The sequence below is a fragment of the Gopherus flavomarginatus genome, chromosome 22, assembly GCF_025201925.1.
Source record: "Gopherus flavomarginatus isolate rGopFla2 chromosome 22, rGopFla2.mat.asm, whole genome shotgun sequence".
Classification (NCBI taxonomy): domain Eukaryota; kingdom Metazoa; phylum Chordata; order Testudines; family Testudinidae; genus Gopherus; species Gopherus flavomarginatus.
This window is the reverse complement of record NC_066638.1, coordinates 12675551-12687777: the sequence shown is the minus strand read 5'-3', so window position 1 is coordinate 12687777 and position 12227 is coordinate 12675551.

Genomic DNA, 12227 nt, shown 5'->3' with positions numbered 1-12227 from the left:
AAGCACTTGGAGCTTCCTCAGATGCAAATGTTACTTGGACTGCAAGCTCTCTTGGGCAGGGACTGCCTTTTTGATCAGTGTTTGTACAGCTCCTGACGCAATGGCGTCCTGGTCCATGATGGGGGTGCATAACACCAGTGCCAAGATGCTGAGCATCTTAAGCCCCCCGCCGCCCCGACTTCGGCTAATGGAGCCACTGTGGGTTTACAGTAGCATAAGTGAAATCAGAATCTAGCTCACTGAAGTAAAGTGACTTTTGATACAGTCTTCCACAGTATTCTCACCAGCAAGTGAAAGTAGTATGGGCTAGATGAAGGGACTACAAGGTGAATAGAAAGCTGGCTAGATCATCAGGTTCAGTGGGTAGTGATCAATGGCTCCATATCTAGTTGTCAGCTGGTGTCAAGTGGAGTGCCCCAGGGGTCCATCCTGGGGCCGGTTTTGTTCAGTATCTTCATTAATGATCTGGAGGATGGCTTGGACTGCACCCTCAGCAAGTTTGCAGATAACACTAAACTGGGAGGAGTGGTAGATAGGCTGGAGGGTAGGGATAGGATACAGAGAGACCTAGACAAATTAGCGGATTGGGCCAAAAGAAACCTGATGAGGTTCAACAAAGACAAGTGCAGAGTCCTGCACTTAGGACGGAAGAATCCCATTCACTGCTACAGACTAGGGACTGAATGGCTAGGCAGCAGTTCTACAGAAAAGGACCTAGGGGTTACAGTGGACAAGAAGCTGAATATGAGTCGACAGGGTGCCCTTGTTGCCAAGAAGGCTAATGGCATTTTGGGCTGTATAAGTAAGGGCATTGCCAGCAGATCAAGGGATGTGATCATTCCCCTCTATTTGACATTGGTGAGGCCTCATCTGGAGTACTGGGTCCAGTTCTGGGCCCCACACTACCAGAAGGAAGTGGAAAAATTGGAAAGAGTCCAGCGGAGGGCAACAAAAATGATTAGGGGGCTGGAGCACATGACTTACGAGGAGAGGCTGAGGGAACTGGGATTATTTAGTCTGCAGAAAAGAAGAATGAGGGGGGATTTGATAGCTGCTTTCAACTACCTGAAAGGGGGTGTCAAAGAGGATGGATCTAGACTGTTCTCAGTGGTACCAGATGACAGAACAAGGAGTAATGATCTCAAGTTGCAGTGGGGGAGGTTTAGGTTGGATATTAGGGAAAAACGATTTCATTAGGAGGGTGGTGAAGCCCTGGAATGGGTTCCCTAGGGAGGTGGTGGAATCTCCTTCCTTAGAGGTTTTTAAGGCCTGGCTTGACACAGCCCTGCCTGGGATGATTTCGTTGAGGATTGGTCCTGCTTTGAGCAAGGGGTTGGACTAGATACCTCCTGAGGTTTCCTCCAACCCTGAGATTCTATGATTCTATGACTTGCCCAGGGCATTCAATAAGTCAGTAGCAGAGCTGGAAATGGATCCGAGGAGCCCTGATTTCTTCTTCCTCTGTCCAAAACACTATTTGTATCCCTTTCCTGGTGCCTGGGGGGTATCTTGTCAGCAGCTATGTTATTTATACTGTACGTTCTTCAGGGCAAAGACCTTCTACTACTCTACCATGTCTAGTGCAGGGTTGGCTTAGTCCCTACTGAAACAAACGTGATGAATAGACTGGGCCTTATTGTCAGTAGAAGAAAAATTCATCAATTTCCCCCCGCCCCGTCCCCAGTGAATCAAAATGAAAATGTATCATTTCAAATCAAATGTTCGTAGTTCCCATGGAGGTGGGGGCAGAGAAAAAGGGGGAGAACCACAATGAAACCAAATATTCCAGTTCAAACAGACATGAACCTTTTCCTAAAAAAAAAAAAAAAAAAAAAAAAAAGCATTCTATGAAAAATTTCAAGAAGCAAAAAATGTTCCTTTTACTCAACCAATTTTTGTGCAGAAAATACTTTTTTTTTTTTTTGTTGACCAGCCCTAGATTTAATGTTGTAAACATCTTTCTGCTTTGCGTTAATTCACTGCTTTGTTCCGTTTGAATTCGGCTCACAGAATTCTGGGTCCCTTTTTGAAGAGCCTGCTGGACTGTCTGGCCTGTGGCACCTCTCCTTGAGAGAAGGGGTTTGATCTGATGAGTTGCTGGGTATGCTGGAGGACACGCTGGGGGAACTTGCACAGTGTCGGTTTGCACCATGTCTGCCACTAGACAGAAGTTTGCAGTGTTGTTGTAGCCACGTTGGCCCCAGGATATTAGCGAGCCCAAGGTAGGTGAGGTTTTCTCTCTTACTGGGCCAACTTGTGTGGGTGGGAGAGACAAACTTTTGAGTGACACAGAGGTCGTCTTCAGGCCCAGGCCTGTGATTCTTGCAAAGCTGTAGCTGCTTATGCTGTACTTGTCTCTAGCTCGGGCTTGCATGAGTATTAACGGTAACTTTCCATTGCTTTTCAAGATTTAAACTAAAAAACTATGCCCAAAAACTCAGAAATGCGTTTAATACACTTTATTCGAGGCTTATAAAATGGACTCATCGGACTTTGAAACACGTTCATTAAACAACAGTGAACACGCTGGCCCGGTGTGACTCAATGGGCTCCCTGCAAACCCCAACAAAAGCTCCACCCCAACCCCTCTCCCAAACCCTTCATCCTGTCGTGCCAAATCATCTGCCAGCAGGTGGGCCCAATCCTGCCAGGTGCACTCAACTCCTTGCTTAGTAAGGGAAAGTTAGGTCTCATGTTATGGGATGGGGAGGAGCTATGCAAATGAGAGAACACAGGTTGGTATGGGGATGGTGAGCTCAAGACATGTTAAGGCTCTCGGCACACTCAGGGTAACCTGGATGTTTCCTGAAGCTTGAGCAGACTCAGACTGATCAGCATGGGGGGAGGGATAGCTCAGTGGTTTGAGCATTGGCCTGCTAAACCCAGGGTGGTGAGTTCAATCGTTGAGGGGGCCACTTAGGGATCTGGGGCAAAAATCAGTACTTGGTTCTGCTAGTGAAGGCAGGGGGCTGGACTCAATAACCTTTCAGGGTCCCTTCCAGTTGTAGGAGATAGGTATATCTCCAATTATTTCTTATTTCATGCTCCTGCACTTCAGCACTGGGCTTTCTACTAGCTGCCTGTGTGTACCAGCACCTCTCAGGATGGGGCCCTCCAGCTCTTGCCAGCCCAGTAGCAGGATAGGAGTATGTTCTGTTGTTTAAGGCTCCAGTTGACTTGTCACTGTCTCCTCTCCCCCTCCCCCTTTATATCCCCTCTTCCCCCTTCCGTGACTCTGCAGCGATGATTACTCTACCATCTGCCATCAGCCAAGCAGCTATCCGTCAAGCATCTCCACAATCTCTGCTTACTGCTGTTTTCCTTGTGGGAATTTCTAATTTATATTACACAACTCCAGGAAACCTCCTCATCTTAATGGGTTTGTGACTTCAGCACAGTAAATCACTAATAAAATTAACCTTATATAACCAGCATAAGCCACCGGCCTGAGCTGTGAGCTAGCAGAGAAGGTTAGGACTCCTATCAGCTGACTCTAACGAGGGTCAAGGTGGGTGAGGGAACATCTTTTTATTGGACCAGCTTCTGTGGGGTGAGACACCAGCTTTTGAGCTGCACAGAGCTCTGCTTCAGCTCTGGGAAAGGTGCTCAGAGTGTCACAGCTAAAGAGAAGATGGAACAGATTGTTTAACGTATTTCAAGGGACCATGCAAGGTGAAGTGGCCCATTAACACCTCTCCAGTCATAAGGAGTAGCAGCTGTGGAGACGTTGTTAGTGTGTTACAGATCATTGTAATACATTATAAATCTAGTATTTCTGCAGGTTTTCTTTGAGGATGAGGCCTGGCATGGACAGAGTCCAGAGAAAAGCGACAAAAATGATTAAAGGTCTAGAAAACATGACCTGTGACTAGGGAAGCTTGAAAAAACTGGGTTTGTTTCGTCTGGAGAAGAGATGACTGAGGGAGGACATGAGAGCAGTTTTCAAGTACGTAAAAGGTTGTTACAAGGAGGAGGAAGAAAAATTGTTTTTCTTAACCTCTGAGGCTAGGACAAGAAGCAATGGGTTTTAACTGCAGCAAGGGAGGTTTAGGTTGGACATTAGGAAAAACTTCCTGTCAGAGTGGTTAAGCACTGGAATAAATTGCCTAGGGAGGTTGTGGAATCTCCATAATTGGAAATTTTTAAAAGCAGGTTGGACAAACACCTGTCAGGGATGGTCTAGATAATACTTAGTCCTTCCATGAGTGCAGGGAATCAGACTAGATGCCCTCTCGAAGTCCCTTCCAGTTCTATGATTTTATGATTGTTTTGTGAAAAGTATATGAAAAAAGACAAAAGCACCACATCAGCTGGCGGTGACCACCAGCAAGTCTGGCCTAGGGCAAAGGCACTGAGCTGGGTCTCAGGAGATCTGGGCTCTGTTCTTAGAGCAGCCACTATCCTGATATATGACCTTAGGCATGTGCTTTCCCCTCTCTGTGCTTTGTTTTTCCCTCTTTAGCTGCTCTGTCTACTTACTACTTTGGGGGAGGCTGGAGCTGATAGGAAAATGAAATTTTGTCTCCCATCAGAAATTCTAACATTTCTAAATTTGGTTTCGTTCGGAATCAGAGAGAAAAGTCAGTCTGGGAATTGTTCACAAAATGAAATACTGTGTTTTGACTTCATGGTTTCGGAGTTAATGGTATAATATAGAAATGAACTTTTATAGGTTTTATAATTAAACGTCAAAGCAAAACATTTTGTTAATTTCTCATCAAATTTCCACTAAATCCATCCGTTCCCACAAAATGTTTTTCATTGGAAAATGCAGGGTCCCCAGAACCGTTCTGTTGGAGAACTTTAGACCCGGTCCAGGGCAGGGACGGGCTCTCACTCTGTGCATGGAGAACTCAGTACCATGGGGCCTGAGCCCAGCTGTATCCTCTAGGCACTATAAAATCCTGGAGAAGACCCCAGTTATGCTAGTTTTTTGGGTTGGGAGTTTTTAGGGAAGCTACTTTGGTATTTCCACTCATATTTGCCCCTTTCTAATTCCTTCTCAAAGGTATCTCACACTGCAATAAAACACCTGCAGATGGCCCATGTCACCCGAGTCAGGCTCGGGCTTCAGGGCTCGTAGGCGCCGATTCCATGGGTGCTCTGGACAGGGGTGGCTTTATGTATTTTGCTGCCCCAAGCACGGCAGTCAGGCAGCTTTTGGCGGCATGCCTGCAGGAGGTCCACTGGTAACACTGATTTGGCGGCGTTTCTGCAGGAGGTCCGTCGGTAACGCAGATTCGGCGTACAAGCCGCCGAATTGCCACCAAAATCATGGGACCGGCGGACCTCCCACAGGCATGCTGCCAAAGGCTTCCTGACTGCCACCCTCATGGCGACCGGCACGCTGCCCCCTGCAGCTTGCTGCCCCAGGCACGTACTTGCTGTGCTGGTGCCTGGAGCCGCCCCTGACTCTGCAGCTAGAGCACCCACAGGGAAAAAATGGTGGGTTCAGAGCACCCACTGGCAGCCCCCAATCAGCTTCCCCCCCCCAGCACCTTCCCCGTCCCTCCCCGTGCCTCCCACCTGCCGCGATCAGCTGTTTCGCAGCGTGCAGGGAGCCTGGGAGGGAGGGGAAGGAGTGAAGATGTGGCATATTTCGGGGAGGGGGCGGAACTAGGTGGGAAGAGATGGAGTGGGGCCTTGGGGGAAGAGGTGGAGTGGGGATGGGGCCTGGGGCAGAGCCAGGGTTTGAGGCCCCTCTCCCCCTGGTAGTTTGAAAAGTCAGCGCCTGTGGGGCTATGAAATTGCAGTGGAGAGCCTGAATATCTGCACTGTGATTTCATAGCCCCAGAGCCTGAGCCCCATGAACCCAAGTCAGCTGTCACGGGGCAGGCCCGGGGGTTTTATTGCAGTGTAGATGCACCCAAAGACACCACAACAGGCTGACCCCAAATTCTACCAAGGTAAGACAGATACAGCTGGTGCTGGAGCCCAGTAACACTCCTGCCTCCCCAAAGGCTGGCAGACAGCGAGGGAGATTTAATGGGCTGAGAATGCTGGCCCTGCTGGCCTGCGATCCCTGCATGACCAAGGCAAGGGAGCTGTTGGTCAGTGATGGTTCTGCAAGGCAAAGCCCACAGAGCCAGAGGTGGCCATCCAGTGCAAACCCCAGGGAGCACGGATCAGCGTTCGCATTGCACTCCCTTTCAGAACCCGGCCCAGGCCAGGGGAGCTAATACTCCAACCTGTGGCCCAAATTCAGTGATGAATCCTGGTCACAGGCAATGTTCTCTCCAATTTTTCCCATCTATGTGCGTAATGAATGTTATGTGCACCAATATGGAGGTGATGTGGAGGGTGAGGGGGGTGGAATGTGGGAGGGGGCTCAGGGCTGGGGCAGAGAGTTAGGGTGCAGAAGGGGAGGGCTCTGGCTGGGGGTGCAGGCTCTGGGGTGGGGCTGGAGATGAGGGGTTTGGGGTTCAGGAGGGGGCACAGGGTTATGGCAGAGGGTTGGGGTGTGGGAGGGGAAAGGAGGGGAGGGCTCTGGGTTGAGGCTGGGGATGAGGGGTTTGGGGTGCAGGAGGGGGCTCAGGGTTAGGGCAGAGGGTTGGGATGTGGGGTGAGGGCTCTGGCTGGGGGTGTGGGCTCTGGGGTGGGGCTGGGGATTAGGGGTTTGGGGTGCAGGTTTCCCCAGGGCTGCAGTGGGGAAAGAGGACTCCCCCCAGCTCTCTCTCGCAGCAGCAGCCCCGGGGCCTGGGGAGAGCAGCTTAGAGGGAACATAGGTCACCTGTCACCTAAGGTACATTGCACGTACACTAAGAAGTTCAGCCCCCCTTGTTTGACATTTCCAGTGGCTTGCAAGTGGCCTGTTAATCCCATCTCAGGCTGTCCGGAGCGAAGGAGCTGAAGTTGCTCAGTGGGATTGAATTCTGTCTCTACCCTACTCCCTCCGGGCTCCATCTGTATATTCGGTTAATAACGTACTGTCTGTTCCGTGCTTTAAAGAGACACTGAAACTAAAAACTGCTTGAAAACAGACTTCCTCCTCCTGCTTCTCCTAAGCCCTCGCTGTCGGAACCGAGGCGAGTCTACGCTACAGAATTAAGTCAACCTAAGTTATGTTGACGTGCACTGCAGCAATGAAAGCGGTTTTACACGGCCACGCTGCACTCCTTGTGTCGGCGGCGTGCGTCCTCACCAGGTGCCGGGTGTACTGAAGGGGCTGCTCACTATGGATGCCGCTTGGCATTTCCTTTACCTTGTCAATTTCACTTACAGTCAGTTTCGCCTTCCCTTTTCCATTAGCAGGATGCTGCAATGTGTAAGTTACAAAACACCTTGCATGTGCCGTAGTTTCTAATGAGCATTTTAGTGAACTCCTGGGATATATTTCTGGTCACCTTTGCTTGTATGAAAACTTGTTTTATGGAGCTCAATTCTAGCTCTTAGCGAAGTTCCTTGAAACTGATTGTATTGAGGGCTTAATTTTTCAATCCTTTCCTGGAACAGTACTTTTGAAATCAATGGGCTTGAGTAAGTATCACTTATGGGTCTGATTCTCCACTGCCTTGAAAATCAAATTTGGATTCATTTTACACCCTCCTTCCAGAGGTGTAAATTATGTCCCAAGTCATAAAGCAGTGGAGCCTCAAACATAATACAAGTGAGGATTTGCAAGCTAGCACTCTATTTCTCTGGAAAGCCCCCTGCCCCCGCCCCCCGATGATCAGTGTCATATAACTCAGCATTTTATAAATTAATGAGTTCTGCTGATTTGAGTTTATCCTTGTAAAGGAATAAAAGTCTAACCAACTTACCAAAATGTGTAAGTTTGCCTGTAAATGGAGACTGGTTAATATCTTAGGACGTCAAGTTCTCAGGCCGTTTCCAAAACCTTATTAAAAGATTAGATATAATTCCTTTTCCAGTGACATGTAAAGATAATGAGCTTTCAATTACAGAACTCTCCTCCAATCTGATCTCAGTACAATTGCTCAGTCAAAATTTGAACTATTTATATAGAGGTTGCGTCTCTTAACCACTGAAATGGTGCTACCTCTGGGGTGGAAGCTGGCAGCTGTCCAACTATCTACATCACAATTTGAGTCCAGTTTCCAAATCAAACTACAATGACCCAGTTGGAATGCGGACAGGATATGTGGAGGCTTCATTTTCAAGGGTACCTAAATAAAGCTAGATTGACAGAAGTGTTCCTCCTGTATAAACGTGAACTCCTAGTGGTATACGTGTGTGTCTGCCTGTTCACACAGCAACAAAAGCCCAGGCTGATCCCCCGTCAGCCAAAAATGGTTTGGAACATCTCCCAGACCTAGGAAGTCCATGGCCACAGGCGACAGTAATTAACCAGTGACTTTCAGGACCATTTCTTCCTCTGCTATGGATTCACCGTGTGACCTTGACCACATGGCAGCACCACTCCGTGCCTCAGTTTCCCTAGCCATGGGGATAAGAGCTAGCTGCCTCTCATAAGCGCCTGTGGTGTCTCATTCTTGGCAATCCAGCACTGAGAGCCTGCAGCAGGGAAGACTTCAGCGTAGGCAGGATAATAACTGAATGCAGCAGTGCCCACAGCCACTGTGAGTACCACTGGCTGGGGTGAGGGGGACCAGCACCAGCTGCTCTGCGGCCCACTCAGGTTTGGCCCTGCCAGGCCTCCATCATAACTAAGGACCAGCATGGCCAAACCAGAGTGGGCACACTGGGCAGTGGGTTGGGCAGCACTGGTCTTCCTCGCTGCTGCCTGCACCAGGGCTCCCCCCGCCCACAGGTGGGCTGCCTGGCCTCGGCCCGCATCCAGCTCGCTCTCTGGGATGGGGAGTGACACTGCAGCTGGGCAGGGGGGATGAACAGGGCAGCTGAGGGGCTGGGGCTAGAGGCTGCGGCAGGGGCAGCGCCTGATGATGTGTACGATGCAAAAGGTCTGGGAGCATGTGGCAGTGACTTGGCTGGAGGGGAGGAAAGCCCCAGGCAGCCCCTTCTATGGTACGTCTACACTGCACACTAACCCTGGGACCCGGGCTTGTGGACGCAGTGTTTCCAAGCGCCTGCTTGAGTGTCCAGGCTGCAGTGTAAACCTGGGCTTCCCATTCCTGGCCTCGGACTCCCAGCCGTGCTAACGCATCCCTCCTGCACTGCGCAGACCTTGCATCTCGCGTCTGCGGCTTGAGCTGCAGCTTCACTGCAAAGTGACAGGACTTGGACCCAAGTCACAAAGGGACTTGAGCTCTGACCAACCCCCCTCTCAGGGGCCTAGGACCCGGCTCCTGGGTGCTTCCTGACCCGAGTCAACCTGAGGTGAGTGTGAGTGGAAGAGGGCTGGGGCTCAACCCCAAGTCACAGCCCAGGTTTAGTGTGTAGTGTAGACATACCTGTAGGGTCCACCCTACTGTGTCAGGCACAGAGCTGGCGCTAGGCCCTGGTCAGGTTACCCCTCACCTTCCCCTCCCTCCCATGGGCAGCTGCCCCCCACCCCACAAACTGAATGGCGATGGACCAACCCCCCCTTGCATCCAAAACCTCCCTCACCCCTTCTGACCAGCCCTCTCCCTCTACCTGCCTCCCACTGGGGCATCTAACCGCCACGTCTCCGCTTGAGATGTGCATTTGGAGCAGCTGTTTACTGCTGCTTGGGCCAGGTCCCGCTGTGGGGACACCACTCTGGCCCGAGGGAGCAGCATACGCTACTGCTGTCCAGTGCGGCCCAGCCTGGCCTGATGCTGGCACCCAAGCAGGGCTGATTTCCAGCGGCTTTGCTCCCAACTCCTGCTAAGGAGGGAGGTTCTGCTGCCTCTGAAAGCTTGCACAAAAGCCGGCTCTAACAGCTGTGTGTTCTCCAGTGTGAGTCATCCCCAACTCCCCATAACAACATTCCTTCTCTGTGAAATAAGGTCCTGGCTGTGTTAAAGCACCATGCAGTTCTACTCCCCCCACGCACCTCCTTGTAGCCAGTCTGGATGCCTCAGGCCCAGAACAAGGTGCCAAGGAGCAGGGAGTATAATCATGCTAATGCTTGGACCTCCCTGAGCATCTGGGATGTAGGAAAACCTTTTCAATGGCTGGGAAAAGCGAGGCACAGAGCTTGCAGAAGACAGCCCAGCAAGGCAGTGGCAGAGCTGAAACTGGACTGAAGATCTGCCTCTCGGACTTGGCACTTACATCTGGACCGTGCTTGTAAAGCAAATGTCAAGGTGATGTTTATTTGCAAAGCAGGAGGAACCTGGGATAACGTCCTAGCAGGGAACTTCCTCTAGCATCCAAAGTGCACCTAATAAATCATCTCCCCTCTGCTGTTGGTTCTGGAGTCTGACAGTCCTGAACTGGGCTGTTATGGATCAGAACCAGTCACACTGCTGGCACCTGCTCACTCACCCTGAGGTAAATCAGAAGATACCCAGCTCCCGGAGCAGACACTAGTGCTTCAGATCTAGTGCTGGCCTTAGAGGAAGGAAGGACTGGCCTTTGGGTAGACTCTGAATATAAATCAAAATCTTTCTTTAAAGAATTCTTTTTTCCTGGCACATGGAGCCAGGCTCAGATGCTTCTGCAGGGGGCTTTAATGTGCTGCTAAGTGTTAGAAAAAGCAAAGTCAGGAACAAGGAATCCATGGTGTTTCTTTGCTAACTTTCCTCCTGGCAGAGGGCTCAGCCATGCAGCTTTCTGATTCAAGGGTGGAGCTAGCAATTTGAAATGTGTCATAATAACTCTTTGCCCTTCCCCTGGGCTTCTCATCCAAGGACCTCTGAAGTGCTTTCCAAACACCACTTGAATTAAGCCTTGCAGCATCCCCAGGAGGAAGGGACTGTGAGAGAAACGAAGTGGTTTGCACGAGGCTGTACAGCATGTCAATGGAAGAGCTGGGAAGAGAACCCAGGAGTCCTGACTCCTAGACCCCTGCTCTACCCCTTGGACCACTATAAACAAATGGGCAGGTGCCCCCTCTAGCATACAACAGGAGGGCATGCAATGTACGTCACTGGTGAACCCAGCCCTATATCTCCCAAAGCAGACCTGCCATGCCCCAAATCCTGCAGCCCTGACTGCTTCAAACCTGCCATTGATGTTACTCATATGGACTGTGGGATTTGATCCCTATACCGAGTGGGGGAAGGGCAAGGTCCAGCAGTGTTTTAATGAAAGGGCTGAGGAACAGGCTTTTGCCTGCTACAGGTCAACAGGAATTTGGCTCCTTAAAACTGATGGACATGGCTGATTCCTGCCTTGGTGCAGGCTGGTGTGAATGTGATATGCTGTTTGGTGCATTAGCACTTCACAATTGCAATTTGTGTGTGTGTGCGTGTGTGAGAGAGAGAGAGAGAGAGAGAGAGTGTGTGTGTGTGAGAGAGAGAGAGAGAGAGAGAGAGAGACTTTTGTTATTTTTAGGTCCACTCTTCCTGTACATCCTGCTACTGATTTTAGGACCAGAGGGTCATCCAAGATGGAGGAAAAAATACACACACCAGCACATTTGAAACTGTTTAAAAAAATCTTTCCTTTTCATCGTTAGGCAACATAGGACATGCCTTGAGACCTTAATTTAAACATCCCCTCCAGGCCCCTGTCCAAGTACGTTAGTTCCCAAAAGTGACAATGCATTTAGTGCAGCAGGCTTTCACGGTGAATGATAAATTCACATAGAAGAGGTACATTTGGGAGGCAGAAGGTAAAGAGAGTCTATGTTAAAACAGGTTTCAGAGTGGTAGCCATATTAGTCCGTTTCTGAGAATAGGCCTTAATTGAATTGGCCTCGTTAGCACTGACCCCCCACTTGGTGAGGCAGCTCCCATCTTTTCATGTGCTGTAATAATTATACTGTTTACTGTATTTTTCCTCAATGCATTTGATGAAGTGGGTTTTAGCCCACTAAAGCTTATGCCCAAATAAATGTGTTAGTCTCTAAGTTGCCACAAAGACTCCTTGTTTTTATAATGAAATAGCAAGTCTGTCTGTGACCCGCTGCCCTCTTCTGGGAAAAAAATCAGAACTGTTCCACTCTGTGTCACAGGCCCTGTACTGCTGGCAGCTGTGGGAGACTCCCTTAGCTTCTGTGTAGCAACGTGGTCTTTCAAATCAGCAGGATCTATCTCTATTGACCTCTCATCTTAGTATCTGAGTTTGCTCAAATATTTATAAAAAGAACAGGAGTGCTTGTGGCATCTTAGAGACTAACAAATTTATTTGAGCATAAGCTTTCGTGGGCTACAGCTCACTTCATCAGATCCATAGAATGGAACATGTAGTGAGGAGACACATTATATATGGGGAGA